The sequence below is a fragment of the Tamandua tetradactyla genome, chromosome 14 (genome assembly GCF_023851605.1).
Source record: "Tamandua tetradactyla isolate mTamTet1 chromosome 14, mTamTet1.pri, whole genome shotgun sequence".
Lineage (NCBI taxonomy): Eukaryota > Metazoa > Chordata > Mammalia > Pilosa > Myrmecophagidae > Tamandua > Tamandua tetradactyla.
This window is the reverse complement of record NC_135340.1, coordinates 8240414-8258621: the sequence shown is the minus strand read 5'-3', so window position 1 is coordinate 8258621 and position 18208 is coordinate 8240414. Positions and strand designations below refer to the sequence as shown.

At 37.0% G+C, this 18208-nt stretch overlaps 2 long non-coding RNA genes across 3 annotated transcripts in view; one reads left to right on the top strand and one right to left on the bottom strand.

Annotated features, from left to right (window-relative positions):
- Nucleotides 1-18208, top strand: part of LOC143655600 (uncharacterized) — a 58298-nt gene that overhangs the window by 6159 nt on the left and 33931 nt on the right. The gene's annotated exons all lie outside the window — the stretch shown is intronic.
- LOC143655598 (uncharacterized) overlaps nucleotides 1-18208 on the bottom strand; it is a 98621-nt gene that overhangs the window by 67187 nt on the left and 13226 nt on the right. The window lies entirely within an intron of this gene.

The window sequence follows — 18208 nt, the reverse complement described above, 5'->3', positions numbered from 1 at the left end:
GCTGGGGTCTAAGCTGGCAAGGGAGCTCGCCATCACCATACTAGGCTAATCAAGATTAAACTACCTGGCAAGTCCAGCACCACTTAAGGAAAGGGGAAAACACTGAAGTTTGATTAACAAGGAGAAGAAGAAGAACGGCTATTGAAAGTCTACCAATTGTCTAATTTTGCCAATTCTAATCTGCTGTTTCTACTCTGATATGGGCATAGAAATTGAGAACGTAGCTATTAAATTTTGGATAAATTAAGATTAAATATACCCTGAGAGATATCCTCATTTTTCCTATGTATAAAGTGTGTGAATCTTATTATATTAATTTTATGACAATTTTTTTAAAGTCTTGAAAGAGTCTTTGGCAAAATTTTTTGGTTCAAGCCAAATCACAGATAGTGCAACATTTATTCTTTCAAAAGTATTGATTAAGCACCTCCTGTTTGCCAAATATTCCACTGGGCCCTGAAGACACAACAGCGAACAGAAACAGAAATTATTCTCACCCAAACAGTGCTTACAATCTAATGGACTTCAGCCAAGTGAGAGAGAGGAGATGTACTCTACTAGCCGATAATGCTACTAGCTGTACCATCCCAAATAAGGACAGGAATTAGAAACCTGAAGTGGTGTGTGTATTAAATGAACATATTCTATCACATATGAAATGATTAGTTTGTTTTCTTTTCATTCAAAAACAATACTCAAACCTTATTTCTCATGTTTGCCTTCATGTATCCATAATTTCAAGACACTGGTTCTTGTTTTGGGGGGCTGGGGGGACCATGGTTTGCTTTACTATCTCTGATAGAACTTATAAACATTTAGTTTGATCAGTAAGTCAGTGGTCTACATTAAAACTGACTTTACTGGTGACAACTTTATTCTACTACTCTGCTGTTAATCAAAAGGCAAGGAAGTAAGCCATCAAGAGGGAGAGAGGAAATGCAAAACATTATATCTGGATCTGCAAAGAAATGATACGGGGATGATCAGATGTTGAATATAAAAATAACTGTAAAAATGCATGAAGAAATAAAAGTTGAAATTATGAAAATGAGTTATCAAAAATGATTGGGCAAATTTACAGCAGTAGCCAAACTGAACTTTTAGAGATAGAAATATATAATAGTAGAAATTTTAAACCCAATGATTAAGTTAAAGAGCAGATTGGGTCCAGCAGAAGAAAGATTAAAGGATAAAATAGATATACAATCACCTTACCCAGACGCAGAAAAGAAATCGCACTTAAGAAAATTGAAAAGCTATTCATTTATTTAAAAAACAACTCATGACAAACTTAAAAATTCTATTTATCCAAAAGCACCAATGAAAGTCAAAAGCAAGTCACATAGCAGGAGAAGATATTTGTAAAATATATAACTGATAAAGAATTAGCGTACAAGATAAAGAATCCCTATAAATCAATAGGAAAAAGACAAATCCTATAGAAAATGGGCAAAAGACATGCACAAGCGTTTTACAAGAGGACACACAAATGAGTATGAATAATTACAAAGATGCTCACTGTCAATCAGAAAAATATAAACGACATAAGTCGTTTATTTTACACCCACAAATTAGAAAAAAATAAGAAGTCTTATAATATGAAGTACTGGCAAGGCTGTAAATCAACAAGAATTTGCATACAATTTATATGAAAAATTTTAGGAAAAAACTGACCCAAAGGATTTTCTTCTCTCTCAAGATTTACATTTACCTTCAGCAGGTTGTTAGGGGATCTAGCAATCCAGGATTACCTTAACCCAATTCCATGGATTGAGATGATTCAAATCTGAGCTGAAATCCCTGTAAAGGTCTCTTTCCTGTTCTCTCTCTTCCAAGATAAAATATTTCAAGGTTCCAACTCAACGTTATGGAGGAATAATCGGGACCCTGATCTGACTGACCCTAAAGTCTAAACCTATCACTGGGAAACTCTCAAATCTGTTGCCTCTTTTCCTCCTCTTCCCGAGTAAGCAGAGGCCCCCAGGAAAGATCTTAGCGCCATGATCTCTGCTGCCTTGTTTGCTCTGTGGTGCCTTCAACCCTATGTGTAAACTCGGGGCTGGGGAGCCAGCTTCTGGAACATTCCTCAGCGGGAGGGTTGTTCTAAAGAGCCAGGTCCACTATTGCTGGAACCGAAAGTCAAAAGAAAAATTTTAAATTCCATTTCTCTAGCCCTCATCCTCTCCTTTCTACCAATAGCAGTAGCTTCCGAGGTCTCTCTCATCTACATCCTCAACTTTCCTGAAAAGTGTTTCCACATTCCTCTGGATAGCCTAGTTTTCACCTGTTCATGTTTCTTGTTTATCCCTGCCGATAGCTCTCTGCTCTTTTGAATGAGCTAGCCTCTCTGTCCCCTTCAATTCTCCTTCTAAATCACCACACTGTTCTTCATTATGAAAAGTAATCATCATGGACAGAACTCAGCAGGCAGAAGTCCTGCCTGCCATGCCGGAGACCTGGGTCCAATTCCTGCAACCCGCCCATGCAAAAAAAAAACCAAAAAAAAGTAGTCACCATAAAATGAGTGACTACGTGAAGGCAGAGATAAATCTTTGTGGTTTTAAGCCAATGAGATGCAGGGATTACTGTTACTGCAGCACAGCCTAGCCTATGGTGGCTAAATAAGGTAATTGTTATGAGGAAACTAGCACATTCTTACGGTGATGATAGGAACATAAGATTGGTGCATTCTTACAAGAGGCCTTATTAATATTCATCAAAAGCCTTAGAGTATTGAATACCTTCTGACCAGGAATTCTCCTTCCAGGAACGGATATTAAAGAAACAACCAAGGCTATGTGCTAAAATTTACCTATGAGAAAGTTTTCCACAAATGGCAAGTAAATGTCCAACAGAAGAGAATGGTTTAAATAAATTATGGCATACCCACATCATAGACCATACAGACAGGTATTTAAAATTATGTTGTAGGAAAGGATTTAATAATAGAAAATACTCATATTGTAGTAAATGAAAAAGACAATTAAGTGAGTGTACAGTTTCGTGTCATTTTTTAAACTTATATTTATGCATAAAATAACCCTGGAAGTGTATATATAAAATGTTAATGCCATCTATGCCTGGTGGGGTTTATGGTTAGTTTTTATTTCTTTGTCTGTATTTTCTAAAGTTTCTGCAACTAACAACATATTTTTAAAGCTATCAAGCTAAAGCTGTTTTTGACAGATCTCATGCCATGTGCTGTTATTCCATACCCATGCATAATCTGATATTTACCTCTGCTACATCTAATCAACATGATCTATTTGCTCAGATGATTTCCCTGTTTCCTTCAGATTTTAAAACTCTGCAGCTGCTTTCACAGAGAAAATGAATTCCCACACAGGTGTTCTTACTTGAAACACAGACTCGCAATTCTGTTTCAAGGCTTTCTTTTCGGCTTTTACGTCTACTTATCTGACAATCACATGAGGAAAATGAAGTTCTTTCCTCTTTTTCAATGGTGTAATGGGAGTAATACTTTTGAAATATATTTGGATACAATCATGCATCCCCTAAATCATGTTGTCCTGTGGCTCCCTGCACACTCTTTGCCCAAGAAAAAGCTGATACCAGCTAGAACAATAAAATCTCTGCTCAGCACCGACCATTAAATTAGACTTTTTAAAAAATCCCTAACAAGAGAATAGTCTTGAGAGCCATCCTTTGATCGAAAGAGAAATATTTTATCAATTTTTAAAGTTCCTATTAACATTTCAAGATCCAGGCAACCTGCTGTGATGTAAAGACTGTCCCTGCCTCTCAGAAAGTAGAAAACCCTACCCATATAAGCCCAGTGGTCTGCAGGAAGGAGAGAGAGAAATAAGGGACAGCATCAGCCACATACACCAGGTTCAAAGTACCAGGGTAGAGGTATATGAAAAGAATGGAGGGACCTTGTGCTATGTCAGTGCTCCACTTGGAACTCTGAAAGAAGACGAGAACACAGGATGGCCCCCACACCAGTGGGAGATGCTGTACCCAAGCAGAACTGGTGCCAGGACATCATCAGGCAGAGAGAGGACTCGAGTTAGCACTTCTAGGAGCAGGGGCTGGGGTGGGGGGGACATACCTCAGACTCAGAAAGGACTGAGGCCCAGTGAGATCCATAGGGGCACTGAATCTGAAAGGGTGGACCAGGACTTGTGTGATGCATGAAAACAAAACATAATTTTGCCTGCCACCCAACAACAGATTCCAGCCCGAGGTCATGAATTATATATACTTTATGATGTGCATGCTGTAATAGGGATCAAAAAGGACATAAGGCTAGCCAAGGACCTCCTGGTAGATCCAAGGTTCCTCCTCTCCAGCACCACGAGGTCATGCTGGTGTCCCCACGTACTCAGGCACCATCTCAGGGAGAAGCAAGAGGAATTGGAAGAAATCTTAGACTTGAGCATTTATCCAGAAGAGAGTGAGTTTCCCAAAAGATGCTATTTAAACTGGGAAAGGTCCATTCCATTCATTGGAAAGTTACGGTTTGTTCCTCCTTTTACCTGTCAGCCAGCATGGTGGGATTCATGAGCAGGAGCAGCCTCACTGTAGGAAATAAGCTTTTATTACCCCCAAATAGATCCACTCATATATGGACATTTAATTTATTTTAAAAGATGAATCTACAATGAGATGGGGGAAAAAAATGTTACTTTCAATTTATGTAACTGGAACAATTTGATTACCATATGGGGAACAAATGAAACTTGACCCGTTTGTCGCTACACACAAATATCAACTGCAGCTGGCAAAGCAAGATGTCTTCTAGAACTGTGCTGCCCCCTATGATAGCTGCTAGCCAAGTGCGCTGTCCAACACTTGAAATGTGGCTTGTGTGAACTGAGACATGCCCTAAGTATAAAATATACACCAGATTCTGAAGACTTGACATGATTTTTAAAATGTAGACTATCTCACTAATCATTTTTATAATTACATGTTAAGTTGCTAATATTTGGAATACATTGGGCAAATAAAATACATTATTAAAATTAATTTTGTGATTTAATTAAATTTAATTTAATTTAATAAAATTAATTTTATTAAATTAATTTTGTGATTTCCAAACCAAACTCGGAAATCTGTTCTACATCTAACTGTTGTAATGTGCTTTGAAACTTATTGCTTTTTTGTATATATGTTATTGTGCACAAAAAAGCCAATTGTGATGATAAATGCACTGCTATATGAAAAAAACAGAGTTCCCTGTGAATATAAAACTATTAGTAAAGAAGAAATCAAGGAGAAGAAGAAAAATTTAATTTCACCTGTTTCTTTTTTATTCTGCTACAACAAATTTTACATTTTCATATATAGTTCTCATTATATTTCTATTGGACAACTCTGGGCTAGAAGAAAAGAACATCTTTTCAACTCACGTTGAGAAAAGATTTCTTCAAAAGGACAGAAAAAGTACTGATCATAAAGGAAAAGAGTAATAAATTGGACATTAAAATTAAATTTCTGTACATCAAATACACCATTAGAAAAGTTGAAGGTAAGCCATGGAGGGGGAAGATATTTTGGCAACAACCCAGAAAACTGACAAAAAGCTGGTATGCAAAATATATTTTGAAAAAACTACAAACCAATTTTAAAAAGAAAGACAACCCAATTTTTTAAATGGACAACAGACTTTAATATGCGATTCACAAAGAGAAAATCCAAATGGCCAATCAACATGAAAAGGTGCCCAGCCCCACTGTAATCATAAGAAACCCAAATTAAAACCACAATGAGATATGACTATGCACCCACCAGAAATGGGTAAAATGGTAACAGCTGACAATATCAAGTTTTGGCAAAGAAGTGAACCTTAGGAAGTCTCATACTGATTTCAGATCGGTACAATAAATCCACCATTATCTACCAAAGTTGAAGATATGCACACACAGCAGTTTCCCATGTACACCCCCAAAAGAAATGTGTACGTATTGCACCAGGAGACCTTTACAGGAATGTTTGCAGCAGCATTACTTGTAAAAACCAAAATCTGGGGAAAAAAACAAATGTCTATCAATACATAAAGTGTGCATATTCCTGCAATAGCATACTGTTCTGCCAATGAAAATCAATGAACTGGAATCACCAAAAACAACGTGAAAGAACCAAACTATCTTAATATGGAATGAAAGAAGCCATATCCAAAGACCATATGTTGTATAATGCCATTTATAGAAAATTAGAAAACAGCAAAGCGAAACTCAAATACTTAGGGATAAATACTTAAGACGTAAATGGAAGAGGCCAGGGAAGATTCTGGAGTGCTAGTATTATTCCATGCATGACCAAGGCAGGTGGTTAGAGTTTTATGTAAAAATATTTTATTAAGCTATTTCTATATTTTGTGTATTTTTCTTTGTGTTATAGTTTATAATCAAAAAGACTAGAAAAAAGAGCTACCGTTTTTCTTGCAAATAGTCTGTTAAATTTGCCACCCTACTACAAGTAATTTATTCCAATAGTCTACTACTTGGGTTGTATGGATAATTCAGCTGTCTTCTTGCCCCTCATTACTTGGAACAAACTTTCAAGAGAGGTAGATTTTTCTATCCCTATATCCATCTAAATACTTCACAGTAATCCAGCAGAGCTGTATGTTCATATATACTTGCCTACATATCATCATAAGGTTCTCAATTCATCTTTAATCTCTGCATATCAAGAAAATTTTTCCTTGCCTTCAGTTTAAACTTTAATTTATTGCTAATGAAAAGAACAAAAATATAATCCTTGAATGCCATAAAACAGGTTATAATGCCAGCCATCACATTCCTAATCTCACCTAATACCCCCTGCTCAGGAAATAGGTATATTTCCTATCCATATCACTTATATATAACACCATAACATGGCCTTATAGACTCTCCAAAGCAATTCATAATCATTTTTGGGAATTGGCAGACTTATTCTATCGATAAAACATGTCACAGAAGAACTCTCAGCTGCAATGCTTTGGTCATGCTTTCACCTGTTCTATTAGTTTACAACTAGGTTGCCATAACAAACCATTCACAATATTTACAACAGTGACTTAAATCAACAGAAAATTTATGCTCTCACAGTTAGGGAAACCAGAATTCTGAAATGTATGTGCCCACAGTAGGGCCATCCTCCCTCTAGAGGCTCCAGGAAAGAACCCTTCCTGCCTCTTTCAGCTTCTGGTGGTTCTTGGCATTTCTTGGCTCCCTTGGCTTGCTGCATCATTCCAATATCTGCCTCTGTCTTAGCTTCTTGGCTGCTAAGACAAATATCATGCAATGCTGTTGGCAAGAAAAGGAATTTATTGGCTCATGGTTTCAGATGCTAGAGGGTTTGCTTCCTACTGAAGTCAGCAGCATCTGGTGGCCAGCTATCCTCGGGTTCCTTGGCTTTCCCATTATGTGACCATGTCATCTCCTGTCTCTTCCAGGCTTCCACTGACTTCCTGCTTCTGGCTTCTTCCCATAGTTTTTTCTTCAAAGAGTCTCGTAATAAGATTAAGACCCATTGTGATTCATTTAGCCACATCGTAATTAAAATAATATTTTCTAGAGATCCTATTTACAATGGGTTCACATCCACAAGAATATGGGTTTAAACTAAGAACATGTTTTACGGGTGTACATAACTCAATCTGTCACAGCCTCTGTCTTCACATTGCCTTCTCCTCTGTATGTCTGTTTTTCCCTCACTTAAAAGGACACCTGTCATAAAACCCCTCACACACACTCAATTGCAAACCCCTAGGAGACCAGGAACCAGATTTTATTCATTTTGAATCCCAATACATAACCCAGTGCTCTTGACATTGTAAATAGGCAGGAACTAATGTAAAATAAACATAGCACATATCGTATTAAATAAGTCTATAGCTACTTAAGGACCACTAGCTGTGCAGGGACTCAGAACTGACTTTTAACAGTATAGCCATATATAAGAAAACAGAATTGTCCATATATATCCTATCTGAAGCCTAAAAAAATAAACATTATGTTAGGCATTTACAACAAAGAATTGAGGTCGGAGAGGGAGAGGGAGAGGGAGAAGTGAATATAACAATATAGGATTGAATTTTTTTTGCTATAGGAAACAAAGAAAATTTGGGGTCAGTGGAGTATGGTGTAAAGGGTAAAACTGATGGATCCCTAGTCAAAGCTTTTTGACATGTCCTAGGATGGTTTTATTAGAAGTCAACATGTTACTGACTCTCCTTGGGTCAGACCCCAGAGACAGATTTCCTGTCTGCTGTGTTGCTCGCACCAATAGAATGGAACCAGATGTGGTGAAAGAAAGCAGAACTTTATTCTCTGGCCAAAGAATGGAGAAAGGTGGACTCATGTCCTAAAGGTACCTTCTCCCCAAAGGTAGATGAGTGTGGTTCTTTTATAGGGAGGCAGGGGATGCATGTGCAGATGGCTGATGCTGCAACTGAGCAGTGAGATTTCATCATTGATTCCGATCGTGCACAGCCTCTGGTCACATTAAAAGATACTTCTACATATGTCACGTGTTTCAGAAAATGTCATCTAAATTCCACCCACATGCAGATAATTAATTATTGTAATAAGCAAAGTTAAAGTAAGGTCAGGATTAGGGGCTTAGCACATATGCTCCAGGAAGGGCACTCACCTGGCTGGGCCAAGCCAGGAACTTGTGATCAGTATCAAGATGAGTTCTTGCTCCTTCATTAGCTGCAGATTTTGTGATTTACCACGCAGCAATGGGGCAATGGCTGCAGGAGCTGCAACTGTCAACAGCTACTTGCAGGTGTTCGCTCGTTTTATTTTTCTGGAAATAAGCACAACTCAAGCAGAGACAGAGTTAGCTGGGATAACTTTTTTGATCAGACTTCATCCTGTGACAAACATGAGTAGCATGAAAGGCAGATAACTCTGAATACTGGAGGGAAGAACGGACACCAACTCAAGAGACTGCATGAAGTAAACAGATGGGGAAATTGACCATAAGATAAGGAAAAACTGTCTTGTATAAGAGTAGGATTGGGAAGATTTATCTTGGAAAGGGGAAGTGGCAAAATAGCCCACCTATCCACAACTTCCCAATAGAAAAAGAAATTGTAATGTCAGAAAAATGAAATAACTGTCAAAAGGATATAAAACCAACTCTATAACTTGTAAAATATGTCATAGGTCTATTCTGAGAAATGATAAAAATTATACTTCTTTTAATAAGAATTCAAAATATGATCATTTTTTAATCACTCAAGTGCCAATCAATACTATTTGATTGTATTATGCTCACCTGCCCACAGAAATGTGTATGTGACTGCTGATGCATCAGTAGAATCATTTTACTCCTTTATTGCTTGATATTCTGGTCAGGACCAGCTATTTTCTTTCTTGGTATATGTGGTTATCTTAAAATTATGTCAATACAGAAATTTTTATCATTTGGAGAAATCCTAAGAGATAACCCAGTGCATTAAGAAGGAATAAATTTTGCATTAAAATATTCTGTCAACATCAAAAATTTAATCTTCTGGTAAAGATCAAGAATCAAATGTACATGTTTACCTCCCAATCTTTAAAATTCCTAGTGAAATGAAAGTTTCTTTAAAAATGACAATAAGGGAAGATGGAATCGCAGGACAGGCTGAGTTCACCACTGCTCATGGAACTAGGGAATTGACAGAAAAATGACCGAGACAGTGGTTACAGGGAATAAGGGACCAGAGAGGGACTTCTACATTATATAGGGAGGACCTGGATGAAAAAGCAGAGAAATTGCAATTGAGAGGATGGGGTGAGTTTACCTGCACTAGGGTGGAATGCAGCATACAAGGATGGAGCAGGAGCCAAAGGAGCTCCATGCTCCAACACTCCCACCACCTTATCAGCTTGAGAGACCTTCCCGCTGAGCTCTGCAGCCAGAAGCGCCTGGGGGGAACCCAGCAGACTTGGTTTACCTACGCACAGAGACCTTGCAGGGCACAGTGCCTGCCCCCAACGCCCAAAGCCAGCTGCTGTGGATGTCTTGTTTTGGCTAAGTCTAGAGAAAGGCACAGAATTGAAGAGTATTAGTATGGTAACTTAAAGAATAAAAAGACAGAAGGGGAAAAATAAAGTTCTGACCAATAAAAACCAAAGGAAAAGATGCTAGATTCAAGAACTGCTTTTACGGTAATAATTTTAAATGTTAATGGCCTAAGCTCACCAATTAAAACATATAGACTGGCATAATGTATTTAAAAATATGATCCATCTATATACTGTATACAAGAGACTCCTCTCAGAACCAAGGATACAAATAGATTGAAAGTGAAAGGATGGAAAAAGATATTCTATGCAAGCTGTAACCAAAAGAAAGCAGGAGTAGCTATACTAATATCTGACAAAGTAGAATCTAAATGCAAAGATGTCATAAGAGGCAAGGAAGAACACTGCATATTAATAAAAGGGACAATTCACAAAGAAGAAATGACAATAATAAATGTTCATTTACCCAATCAAGGAACTCCAAGGTACATGAGGCAAACATTGGCAAAACTGAAAGGAGCAATAGCTATTTCAACAATAATAGTGGGAGACTTCAATACCCCACTCTCTTCCATAGATAGAACTAAACAGAATAAGGAAATAGAGAACCTAAGCAATGTAATAAATGAATTAGACCTAACAGACATATATGGATCATTACATGCCAAAACAGCAGGATATACATTCTTCTTCAGTGCTAAGGGAACATTCTCCAGAATAGACGATATGCTGGGGCACAAAACAGGTTTTAAAAAATTTTAAAAGACTGACATTATTCAAAAAACTTTCTCTGACCATAATGGAATAAAATTGGAAATCAATAACCCCCAAAGAATCAAAACTTTCACAACCTACACTGACTCAAGAAGAAACAGACGATCTCAACAATCCAATTACAAGTGTAGAAACCCAATAAGCATCAAAAGTCTTCCTACAAGAAAAAGCGCAGGGCCAGATGACTTCCAGGGGAATCTTTACCAAATATTCCAAAGGAACTAACACAATTCTTGCTTAAACTCTTCCAAAAAATTGAGGAAAAAGGAACACTACTTAACTCATTTTATGAACTAACATCACTCTAATAGCAAAATTAGACAAAGATACTACAAAAAAGGAAAACTACAGACCAATCTCCCTAATGAATATAGAAGCAAAAATTATCCACAAAATACTTGCAAACTGAGTTCTATAATATGTCAAAAGAATTATACACCACAACCAAGTGGAATTTATTCCAGGCATGCAACGGTAGTTCAACATAAGAAAATCAATCAATGTAATACAATATAATAACAAGTCAAAAATGAAAAATCACATGATTATTTCAACTGATTCTGAAAAAGCATTTGAGAAATTTCTGCATCCTTTTCTGATAAAAACACTTGAAAAGGTAGAAATCAAAGGAAATTTCCTCAATATGACAAAGGACATGTATAAAAAATCCAAAGCCAGCATCATACTCAATGGTGAGTGACTGAAAGCCTTTTCCCTGAGATCAAGGGAATTCCCACTGTAACCACTACTATTCAACATTATTCTAGAAGTTCTAGCTAGAGCAATCAGGCAAGAAAAAGAAATAAAAGGCATCCAAATTGGGAAGGAAGTAGTAAACCTTTCATTATTTGCAGATGACATGATCCTCTACTTGGAAAATCCTAAGAAATCTATGGCAAAGCTACTTAAGCTAATAAACAAATTCAGCAAAATGGCAAGAATCAAGATTAATGTGTAAACATCATTAATGTTTCATACACAAAAAATGACCTGACTTAGAAGACAATTAAGAAAAAATTTCCATTCACAATAGCAACTAAGAGAATCAAGTATCTAAGAATAAACTTAACTGGGGTAGTAAAGGACCTGTACATACAAACTACAAACCATTGCTAAGAGAAATCAAAGAACATCTAAATAGGTGGAAAGACATGCTGTGCTCATGGACAGGAAGGTTAAATAATGTTAAGATGTCAATTCTACCTAAATTGATGTACAAATTTAATGCAGTACCAATCAAAATTCCAACAACTGATTGTGAATACTTGGAAAAGCTAGCTATCAGCTTTATTTGGAAAGAAAGGGGGCCCTGAGTAGCCAAAAATATATTCAAAAAGAAGGATGAAGTGGGAGGATTTACTTTCTAATTTTAAAGCTTATGATAAAGCCACATTGGTCAAACCAGCATGGTATTGGCACAAGGATAGGCATAATGATCAATGGGACTGATGAGAGTTCTGGAAGTAGACCCCAAGACTATGGTCAATTGATCTTTGACAAGGTCCCCTAAGCCACTGAACTGGGACAGAATAGGCTTTTCAATAAATGGGGCTGGTAGAATTGGATATCCATAGCCAAAGGAATGAAAGAAACCCCCTATTTCACACCCTATGTAAAAATTAATTCAAAGAGGATCAAAGACCTAAATATAAGAGCCAGTACCATAAAACTGCTAGAAGAAAATATAGAGAAACTTCTTCAAGACATAGTAATAGGAGGCAGCTTCTAAGACCTACACCCAAAGCACAAATGACAAAAGAAAAAAATAGATAAATGGAATGCCTCAAAATCAAATGCTTCTGTTCCTCAAAGGACTTTGTTAGAAAGGTGAAGAGGTAGCCAACTCAATGAGAGAAAATACTTGGAAACCATATATCTGATAAGGGTTTGATATTCAGTATATAATAAGAAATCATATAACTCAACAAAAAAAAGCACAACCCAGTTATAAAATAGGCAAAAGATATGAATAGACATTTTTCTGAAGAGGAAATACAAATGGCTAAAAGGCACGTGAAAAGATGTTCCTCCTCATAAGCCACAAGAGAAATGCAAATCAAAACCACAGTGATGGGTGGGCCATGGTGGCTCAGCAGACAGAGTTCTCACCTGCCATGCCAGAGACCCAGGTTCGATTCCCAGTACCTACCCGTGCAAAAAAAACCACAATGACACATCATCTCACACCTACAAGAATGACTACCATTAAACAAACAGGAATCTACAAATGTTAGAGAGGATGTGGAGAAATTGAAATACTTATGTATAGCTAGTGGAAATGTTTAATGGTATAGCCACTGTGGAAAACAGTGTGGTGGTTCCTCAAAAAACTAAATATCGAGTTGTCCTATGATCCCAAAGAACTGAACGCAGTGTCACGAGCAGACATTTGCATACCAATGTTCATACTGGCATTATTCACAATTGCCAAAAGATGAGTGGATAAACAAAATATGGTGTGTGTGTGTGTATATATATATATATGTATGAATATATGGAATTTTATGCAGTAGTAAGAAGAAATAAGGTCCTAAAGCATATGACAACATGGTTGAACCTTGAGGACATAAAGCTGAACAAAATAAGCCAGACATAAAAGGATAGAGACTATATGATTTCACTAATATTAATCTCCCCAAAAATATAAACACAGAGGTTTTGTTTTGTTTTGTTTTGTTTTGTTTTGCATGGGCAGGTACTGGGAATCGAACCCAGATTTCCAATATGGCAGGCGAGAACTCTGCCTGCCCAGCCACTGTGGCCTGCCCCAACACAGACTTTTAAAATGTACAAAATAGAGGACCTAGAGCTAGACAGGAGCTAGAGAAGGTGGAACAGTTACCTAATATGTACTGACTAGTCAGTGAGATTGAACTTAAAAGTATGGGTTTGGATAGAGGTGATGGTAATTCATCAATGGGTTTCTAAGTAATAATGCCATACTGAAAGAGAATATGATTGAAAGGGGTTGTTTAGAGCCATGTGCCTCACCAATTAGCATTACAAATATAAAGTACTTGCATGAACTATTTCAAAAGCATGATACATATACAAAGAATTAATAATAGAATGGTATATGGGAAAAACTTCGTATTGCATTCTATGGTCTATATTTAACAGGAATATCTCACTAGTAGCACAACAATACTAGAGGTAAATAATTGGGGGTGGGGAACAAGAGTTAAGAGGAGCTTTGGATTTTCTTTTTGGTGTGGGTATGTCTATCTGCTATTTTTCTCTTTGGAGCAATGAAAACTGTCTAAAATTGAGATTGCACAACTAAGGAAGGATATTGTGAAACACTGTTTATTTTGGATAGGACTTATGCTATATGAATAGATCTCAGCAAAATCTGCAGATTCAAGCTAAATAAATAAACAGAAAGATTCAAATGCTAGAGAAAACAAGGAGAGAGAGGTATACCTATTCAATGTTAGTAGAGTAGCAGAGTGGGGCAGCACTTCCAGAGAAAAATGCAGTGGACCCACAGAAGGTTAAATATAGGGCCACCATATGATTAGGCAATCCCATTACTAGGAACATACTTGAAAGAACTGAAAGCAGGACTCAAATAAACATGTTCACACTGACGTTTCTGGTGACATTATTCATGATACCCAGTGAATGGAAGTGGCCAAAGGGTACACTGACTAAAAAGCAGAAGGGAAAATGGGGTGTATACACATGATGGAATATTGTACATCTACAGAAGGAATGAAGTCATGAGGCATGCAACAAAGTAAATGAACCATGAGGACATTATATTAAGTACATTAAGCCAGAAACAAAAGGACAACTAGTGTATGGTCTCTTCTAGAAAATACTTCTAAGTAAATTGTGGCCTAGATTGTAAGCTTTTACAGCAGTCACATTTATCCCTGAACTTAAAGTGGTATTTCAGAATTCTGAGATGTTGTGCTCTGTGTATGTAACCTAGTATTTTCTGGAACTTTGGGCACCCGGAGTTCTGCAGAGCAGGAGTTCTCCAGCTCTAGAAGTCAGCATTCTAACATACAGCAACTGTTAAAGAAGCAAAAAAGAGATCAGGCTTCAATTACAGCTAAGAACAAAGTTGGTCTGATTGGGACTTAGATAAATTAGAATGCAGGGAAAAGGACAATATTGTCTGTATTTTAGAAATTCACCTACTGTATGAGACCAAAGGAAGAGAGCTTTATTTTGTCCAAAACCTAAATTTTCTGTAGCAACAATCTAACTTAACATGTCTGGCCATTTCAGTTAAACAACTTAAACATGTGGGGTCTAGAATTGGAAATGAGGTCTTACAATTCTATGTAGCTTAGTGTAATATCTGGATATATTCCAGAATATGTTGGGAAGATAATTTAAAAGTATTGGCAAAGTCCCTTGAAGGACTGTAGAAAAATATGGAACTATTACACTTACCCACCTGGGAAATCCCTGATACTTTCTCAAACATTAGGGACCCCCAAGTTAATAGGCCAACCCCTTGATCTTGAGACTTGCTCTTATGAAACAAATCTGTAATGGAGAAGTGAAGCCTACCTATAATTATGCCTGAGAGTTTACTTCTAAAGAACCTCTTTTATTCCTTAGATGTAACCTCTCTCTAAGTCCAGCTCTGCAAGTAAAATCATTACCCTGCCCCCTACTTGGGACATGATGTCCAGGGGTGAGTCTCCCTGGCAGCATGGGTCATGACTCCCAGGATTGAGCCTGGCCTTGCACCGTGGGGTCAACAATGCCTACCTCACCAAAAAGAGGAAAAGAAATGTAACAAGATAAGGTATCAGTGGCTCAGTGATTTCAAATAGGGTTGAGAGGCTATTCTGGAGGTTACTCTCACAAAAGCTTCAGCTAGATATGGCTAATTGCCATGGTATGCCAAGTCCCAATCAAATGTATTCCCATAAACACTAAAGAATACCCACAGCTCTATCTGAGACTTTATAAAAGTTTCAATCACTGAGTTTATGTTTCAGAAATCTGTAACTTCCAACTGATTCCTAGGCCAGATAAGCCTTGAAACCCAGAGTTACCAGTCTCTCCAAGAGCATCAACCAGTTGCCTCCCCCTACCCATACTGTCAATACTCCTTTTCAACATTAAGAAGTTAGAAATATCCTTAAAGATTGGGAGAAGGATCAAAGAAGAAGGAGGAGTTATAACAGAGAAGATAGGATTTATCAAATATGTATGACTACTGAATCATTATATTGACATTTCTTTTTAGTTTCCAATATCTTAGAGTAGCTAAAGGAAATACCTGAAATGGTAGAACTGTAACTATGCCAACCATACTTTGAAATCTGTTCTAAAACTACTTGTTAAAGTGTACTTTGAAAAGTCACTTTTTTGTATATGTTACATTTCACAATAAAAAATGTTAAAAAAAAATTACAATAAATCCTAAGATCACTGAAAAGGGGAGAGAGAACTTTCAACTGAGCAGAGACCTTAATGATTTTGCTGGAAAGCAGAAAGAGAAAGGAGCAGCTGAGAAAGTTCCTGACAAATCCTGCTGTCAAGATGATTGCTGGTCCTTTTAAAGAAGCCCGAAGAAACCCAAGCACTGACTCAAGAGGTAGAGAGAGGGGCAACTGGAAGAGGAGAAGAAATCTGGAAGATTAATAAAAGTTTGCCGTGGAATTACTCCTACTTTCCTTCTCTCCTCCCCAAGAAACCCCACTCTCCACTGCATTTACTCCCTTCAGTGAAATCTGCACTGAAGAGTTGATCATTCTACCTCTGGCCCATCACAGTAAATCCTTCACCATTTTGGAAATGATTCCTGCAGGTTCCATACCTGACACAAAGGGCACAAAGCACCCACAGACTTGACTAAGGACAGAAGAAAAGCGTACCAGCTAATCAACCTAAGTATGAATAGGTAGTCAAGGGTCTCCAAATATTTCAGGGAAAGACATGGAAAAGTAAAAACTAAGGTTCAGAAAAGCTGACCCAAAGAAACTGATAATTCAGAAAAAAAATAGAGAAGGACTTTATTTTTAACATTACCACAATTCTCAGGATAGAAACATGCTGCCTCCAAAAAATATGAATAGTGTTCTACGCAAATGAAGCAATCAGAAATTTTTTTAATTGCCTTGTAAAGTTAAAATGTATTTGCTAAATTTTTTTTTAAATACAATAGATTTAAAAGGTAAAGTTGAAAAAATGGAACTGGAAAATACAGACAAAAGGTAAGAGAAGCATCAGAGCTCCTCAGATATTAACATACATAGAAATCACTTGGGGATCATGTAAAAGTTCAAATTCTGATTACTTAGATATGAAATCTGCATTTTTAACAGCTTCCCAAGTGGTGCCAATGCTGCTGGTCCATGACCCAAATTTTAAGAAGCAAAGACTTCAAAAGACATGAGCTTGTGAAAGTTCAGAACAGAAAATAACAAAAATTATTAAATCGTAAGACGGAGTCCAGTTTCAGTCTCACAGCACCATTTCAAAGAATTATAAAAAGGGCCCAGCTCCCAGAGAGGGCAGGATGCTCCTAGGATGCTCTCACTCGAGGCTTTGCCTAAAGCTATTGCATTCTAAGAGAGGGTTTGTTTCTCTTCAGCCTGTTTACTCTTTGGAAAAACTCAGAGAATAGTGATTAACTTAGTGTTTTATCTTACTTAGAAAGACAAAGCTTAGTAAGGACAGAATCAAGACTGGGTCATGCTAATGTGTACTATCTTACTTTTGACTTATTGTGCAATCTAAACAAGCATCTGCTCAGCTTCCAAACCTAAACATTTTTAATGTGGTTGTCACATTAAAAGAGAGACAATCATAACAAAATCCTCACACCTATTGTCCTTTCCTCACTTCACAAGTGATACAAGAACAGACAAATTTTTAAGATCTCCTAAGCAGAAGCCAAGTCATCCTATTCACGAAGCCACATAGTTTTATGGACTACACCATGTACATTATTAGGTGTGATTAAAGACCTTCTGGGGATTTAGGACGTTGTATGTCTCAGCAAATGATACCCAAATTTCAGGTGGCTGGTGAATCAAGAGGCTTGCTAAGCTTCTTTTCCAATTTTTAAATAATCTTTTATCTTTTGTTTAAAATGTCTTTATCACATGTTAATTGTTAAAGAAATCCTTTTTTCAAAGGAGTTCCAAACTGAAACAATTAATCATTTTCCTTGTCTTCTAAAATACAGGCAATGTAATACTTTCTTACTTATCACTGAGGGAAACAATGAGGGTTTATAAAGCCATTTAGGAAAGAGTGGATAATTTATGCCCTCCCACCCCACAAGAAAAAAAAAATCTCCATTTTTAAGTTTGTAAGAACTGCCTTCTTGGAAGAAAATACAAATTCTGATATTCAAAAGAGTTCCTAACAACCCTGAAAGTAAAGTATAGAATTAATATTTATCAGAGCACTATAATATTTAGAAATGTTTAGAGGTAATAACAGTGGTTTGAAGGTTATAAAACTAAATTTAAAGTTATACT